The sequence below is a fragment of the Capra hircus genome, chromosome 5 (genome assembly GCF_001704415.2).
Source record: "Capra hircus breed San Clemente chromosome 5, ASM170441v1, whole genome shotgun sequence".
Lineage (NCBI taxonomy): Eukaryota > Metazoa > Chordata > Mammalia > Artiodactyla > Bovidae > Capra > Capra hircus.
In genome coordinates, this window is record NC_030812.1 from 41,237,862 (window position 1) to 41,244,623 (window position 6,762).

Below are 6,762 nucleotides of genomic sequence, written 5' to 3' on the forward strand. Positions count from 1 at the left end.
ACTTCCTACTTTTGCATTCCAGTCCCCTATATTGAAGAGGGCATTTTTTTTTTTTTTTTTGGTGCTAGTTGTAGGATGTCTTGTAGGTCTTCATAGAACCGTTCAATTTCAGCTTCTTCAGCATTAGTGATTGGGGCATAGACTTGAATTACTGTGATATTGAATGGTTTGTCTTGAAAATGAACAGAGATCATTCTGTTGTTTTTGAGATTGCACCCAAGTACTGCATTTTGGACTCTCTTGTTTACTGTGAGGGTTACTCTATTTCTTCTACAAGATTCTTGGGCACAGTAGTAGATAAAATGTTCATCTGAATTAAATTCACCCATTCTGGCCATTTTAATTCACTGATTCCTAAAATGTCGATGTTCACTCTTGCCATCTCCTGTTTGACTACTTCCAATTTATCTTGATTGATGTACCTAACATTCCAAGTTCCTATGCAAGCTCTAGCTATGGAAGCATCTGCCAAGCCCCTCTGCAAGAGTGGGCTTTGTAACATCTCTGCCTGCCAATAATTATTTGGCTCCTATGCCAATAATTATACATTTTATCATTTATTTAGCTTTAATTATATCTACTTTTTTTCTTTGTTCATCATTCCTCTAGCATCTCTGGGATATCTGGGATTATTTCCCCCCCTCAAATTTCTTTATTGAATTTCTGTAGAATACCAAACAGATGATATTAAACATACAGGAAAGAGAGATGGGTATGGAAGTAACATCACAATGTCTGCTCAAGGAGAACCCCAAGTTCAGCTCAAGCTTGTATTGATTGATGATGGTGGTACTGGAAGAACTACATTCATGAAACAGCATCAGACTGGTGAATTTGAGAAAGTGTATGCAATAGCTACCTTGGGCACTGAAGTTCATCTCTTTGTGTTCCATTCCAACAGAGGACCTATTAACTTCAATATATGGGTTACAACTGGTCAGGAGTTATTTGGTGAACTGAGAGATGGCTATTATATCCAAGCTCAGTATTCCATTATAATGTTTGATATAACATTGAGAATTACTTGCAAGAATGTGCCTAATTGGCATAGTGATGTGAAAAGACTATATGCAAACATCCTCAGTGTGGTGTACGGAAGCAAAGTGGATATTAAGGATGGAAAGATAAAAGCAAAGTCAATTGTCTTCCACTGAAAGAAGAATTTTCAGTACTATGACATTTCTGTCAAAAGTAACTACAACTTTGAAAAGCCCTTCCTCTGGCTTGCTAGAAAACTGATTAGAGACAGTAACTTGAAGTTCATCTCCATGCATGCTCTTGCCACACCAGAGATAGTCATGGCCCAGTCTTGGCAGCACATGAGCATGAGCTGGAGGTTGCTCAGAAAACAGCTCTCCCAAATGAAGATGATGACTTGTGAGAAAGTAAAGCTGGAGACCAGAGTCAGAAGTTTAGTTTTATGGCAGTCCAGCATTTGCCACATTATTGAATAGCTAAATAGAACATGTGCTTAATCTTTGGGATGCTAAAGGAAATGAATGGGCTTCAGAGTGAATGTGGCAGCTAAAATACCTTCCTTTTTTAGATCTGCATATTGAGCTACTTTGGAACAGTGTTTCCTCCTTGCTACAGTCACATCACCGTATTCAGTGGTGGAGTCTTGTTTGTTACTGCTATTCCTATTCTTTTTTATTTAGAATCAAAATAAAGTTATATTTCAAATATCTTTAAAAAACAGAGGAAAGAAAATTCAGCACACCTGCAAAATTCAGCACACCATTAGATTGACAGCTGCCCCAAGGACAATATTAGTTATGAAAAAATATTGAAATGACATTTTCAAAATGTTGAGAAGAAATAACTAGCAAATTTAAAATTCTCTAACTCAATGAAACACTCTTTTAAAAGGAAGGAAAAACATTTTAAGCAAATAAAAACTGAAAATATTTACTATCATCATGCTGAAATTTGCTGTCACGTCTGACTCTTTGTGACCCCATGGGCTGCCAGGCTCTTCTGTCCATGGAATTCTTCAGGCAAAAATACTGGAATGGGTAGCTGTCCCCTTCTCCAAGGGATCTTCCCAACCCAAGGATCAAATCCAGGTTTCCTTCATTGCAGCAGGCAGATTCTTTACCAACTGAGCCACCAGGGAAGACCACTATCAACATAAGCAATATTTTAAAAGATGAAAAACATAATTTTCATGAATGATTGACAGTCATACATTATGAGATTCAGGAAGCTGAAAGGTTATAAGCAAGATAAGTAAAAGTCAATCCATAACTTTCTTGTTCTCTTTAATCATTCTGGGCCTTAGAATGAAACATATAAAAGGTCTTTTCACCATGTCCTTCATACATTTTTACGATCTCTTTAACTTTGTTTCATCTTTTGTCTTTCCGTGCTACGTTTGTGTTCTTTTTTTAGATTTAATTTCCAGGTGCACCCTTTTATATTCAGTTCAGTTCAGTTCAATTCAGTTGCTCAGTCATGTTCGACTCTTTGTGACCCCATGAATAGTAGCACGCCAGGCCTCCCTGTCCATCACCAACTCCCGGAGTTCACCCAAACTCATGTCCATCTAGGCGGTGATGCCATCCAGCCATCTCATCCTCTGTCGTCCCCTTCTCCTCCTGCCCCCAATCCCTCCCAGCATCAGAGTCTTTTCCAACGAGTCAGCTCTTCGCATGAGGTGGCCAGAGTACTGGAGCTTCAGGTTTAGCATCAGTCCTGCTGCTGCTGCTAAGTCGCTTCAGTCGTGTCCTACTCTGTGTGACCCCATAGACAGCAGCCCACCAGGCTCCTCTGTCCCTGGGATTCTCCAGGCAAGAACACTGGAGTGGGTTGCCATTTCCTTCTCCAATGTATGAAAGTGAAAAGTGAAAGTGAAGTCGCTCATTCGTGCCGGACTCTTATCGACCCCATGGACTGCAGCATAAGTCTATATGCCTAACAAGTTTCTGAAAGACTAGGCATAAATCAGCTAATCTGGGAAATGGAAATCATGAGATGATGAAGAAAGAGTTGTTTTCCTTTATGTTGTTTTATGTTTTCCTCTTTTATTTTTTTGCCATGAAAATATATTCCAAATATATTATTTCCAATATCTTGAAACATTCTTGGCTTTTCAAAATTAGTGTTTACAAAGAAATGGATCAGTTTTGTTCAGGATATAGGAGAAATAAAGGAGCAAATGTAGATTTTCAATACATGTTTTACTCATAAAATTTTACATAGCAGACATCAGTTGTCTACGTACTAGCATATTCAGTTCAGTTCAGTTCAGTCACTCAGTCGTGTCCGACTCTGCAACCCCATGAATTGCAGCACGCCAGGCCTCCCTGTCCATCACCAGCTCCCACTGTTCACCCAAACACGTCCATCCAGTCGGTGATGCCACCCAGCCATCTCATCCTCTGTCGTCCCCTTCTCCTTCTGCCCCCAACCCCTCCCAGCATCAGAGCCTTTTCCAATGAGTCAACTCTTTGCATATTAAGCACTGGCAAATGTAAAGATAAATAAACCTTTCAAGGACAACTGTAATTTAGTAGGAGAAATAGACATGTACATAAAAAGTTGAAGAGAGTCAACCAAGGCACTGAAAATGGAAAAAATTGTGTGTCTGAGATTCTAAATTAGAAAAAAAATAAAAATCTATTCTGCACTAAAATTCTATTCCACTAGCAAACTTCCTCTATCATAAATATGTTGAATGACACTTTCCACAGCAACAGGAAAATCTCTCCACTAGTGGTATAGGTTTTCCATAACAAAATAAAATCATCAAGCCCTTCTCTCTCATATATGTACCACACAGATATCAATATTTGCTTTGTATTCAGCACATAACTAATTTTACTTAGTTATCCAAATCCATGTTCATTCAGGGCTTCCCTGGTGGCTCAGATAAGAAAGAATCAGCCTGCAATGAAGGAGGCCTGGGTTTGATCCCTGGGTTTGGAAGATCCCCTGGAGAACCTACTTCAGTATTCTTGCCTGGAAAATCCCTTTGGACAGAGGAGCCTGGTGGGCTACCGCCCATGTGGTCACAAAGAGTTGGACATGACTGGGTGGCTAAGCACACATGGCACATATTCATTCAACTATATATCCTTTTCCTTTGTGATAATATTGATGTTAAGTGACAAATATCTTTGTTATTGATAAAATAATTTCCCAGTAGTTCAGTGTTTATTGTAGCTAATTTTAGGTTTCTCAGCCAAGGTGTGACACAAATATTTTGTTTTAAAAAAGGCAACTTTATGGAAGAAGCAAAATTATGAAGGCAGTTATGAAAAACTAGCCATTCCTATGGGTTTATAAAGGGGAAAGATGAGTATGTGAGAGATTTTGGGGGCAGATAGAGTACTCTGTGTGACATTAAAATGGAGACACACATCATTATACATTTATCAAAATGCATAGAATATACAATACAGAGAATGAATCCTAATATTGTATAAACTCTGTACTTAATAACAATGTATCAATACTGGCTCATTGATTTTAACAAATGTATCCCACTAATGCCAAATGTTATTAATACAGGAATCTGGGGAGGGTTGAGGAGGTATGTGGGAACTCTGTACTTTCCACTCAATTTCCCTATAAACCTAAAAATGTTAAATAAATAACATCAGTTAATTAAAAAAACATGAAACTTTGAATTCAAGTTTCATCTAAAGTTTTACTTGGGTCTTCACTTGTACATACAAATAAATGAAAGACAGGGATGCTTGGAGTGCAGCAGTTCATGAGGTCACAAACACTCGAACCCAACTTAGAGACTGAACAACAACAACTTCAGTTTAATAATGGAAGATGTCACTGTTGCCTTTTTTTCTGTAAAACATGATTTTTTTTAAAATCAGAGAGGTTACTATACTTTTTCATAAAGTGTGACAAATTTTGTATATCTATTTTTTAATTAGAAATTAGCATTCTATTCATACTAAGTCAAAGTAGTGGAAACAAAATATCATAAAAATTTTAGGCAAAAATTCATAAGTTTTCTTATATATATATATAATACCTACTATTTACATACATGCATACAAAAACTTTTCTACTACACTTGATAAAGGCTTGAGAAAGAACGTCAAAAAAAAAAAAAAGAAGAAACGGAGAAATTGGAGAATATAAAGTAAATGAAATGGAAGCAATGAATATAAAATAGAAAAAGTGAAAGAAACCGGATAAAAGTAAAAGATCATCATAACTCAGTTGTTTTTAAAAATGGCGGCTTATTAGAAACATATCTGGAACTTTGGAGAAAGAAAACAATCCCTGGACATTTGTATTTTTCAGAAAATTCCAAGATAATCTTGATATCCATCTGGATTTTAAAAAGTGATTACAGGCTTTCCTATTAAAGGGCAGTTTTGGTGATATAGAATTCTATTGTTTTTCTGTTGACCAATCATATACAATTGTATTAAGTGAATAACAGTTACATAATCACAATAGTAAAAGATGTTTACCAGTTTTCACAATCAATAGTCAGACAAAAAATAAAAGATAATTATAATTGCAAGCCATGATAGGAATATGATTAACCTAACAATACAAAATAATTACATACAGTTTGGGGGATAGTCAAGCAGAGTGATGTGGTATGTTTTCATCTGCCTAGCCAGTCTATGTCTTTTGGTTGGTGCCTTTAATCCATTTATATTTAAGGTAGTTATCCATATGTATGATCCTATTACCATTTTCTTAATTGTTTTGGGTTTATTTTCTGTAGATCTTTTTCTGCCTAGTGAAGTTCCTTTAGTATGTATTGTAAAGCTGGAGTGATGGTGCTGAGTTCTCTTAACTTTTGCTTGTCGGGAAAGCTTTTGATTTCTCCATCAGAAAATTTCTCTTTGGTTGTAGGTTCTTCCCTTTTATCACTTTAAATATATTGTGCCATTCCTTTCAGCTGATAACATTATGGGAGTTCCTTCATATGTTATTTGTCATCTTCCCTTGCTGCTTTTAATATTTTATCTTTGTCTTTAATTTTTGTCTGTTTGATTACTATGTGTTTGATTACTGTGTTTGATTCCTCCTTGGGTTTATCTGCCTGGGGCTGTCTGTGCTTCCTGTACTTGACTGACTATTTCCTTTCCCATGTTAGGAAAGTTTTCAACTTTTATTTCTTCAAATATTTTCTCAGGTCCTTTCTCTCTCTTCTACTTCTGCTGCTGCTACTGCTAAGTCACTTCAGTCGTGTCCGACTCTGTGCGACCCCAGAGACAGCAGCCCACCAGGCTCCCCCATCCCTGGGATTCTCCAGGCAAGAACACTGGAGTGGGTTGCCATCTCCTTCTCCAATGCATGAAAGTGAAAAGTGAAAGTGAAGTCGTTCAGTTGTGTCCGACTCTTAGCGACCCCATGGACTGCAGCCTACCAGGTTCTTCCCTCCATGGGATTTTCCAGGCAAGAGTACTGGAGTGGGGTGCCATTGCCTTCTCCACTGGGACCCCTATAATGCAAATCTGGTGCATTTAATGTTATCCCAGAGGTATTGTAGGCTTCTTTTTTTTCATTCTTTTTTCTATATTTTGTTCTACAGCAGTAATTTCCACCATTCTATCCTCCAGATCATTTATTCATTCTTCCACCTCTGTTTTTCTTCTATTGATTCCTTCTTGTATTCATCTGTGTTCACTTGTTCTTTAGTTCTAGATCTTTGGTAAACACTTCTTGCATTTTCTTCACTGTTTTTCTGAGTTTCGGGGTCACCTTCACTATCATTATTCTGAACTCCTTTTCTGGAAGGTTGCCTCTCTCCACTTCATTTAGTTGTTTTTCTGG

At 37.3% G+C, this 6,762-nt stretch overlaps 1 pseudogene; it reads left to right on the plus strand.

Annotated features, from left to right (window-relative positions):
- LOC102189463 lies at positions 732-1,381 on the plus strand (annotated as a pseudogene).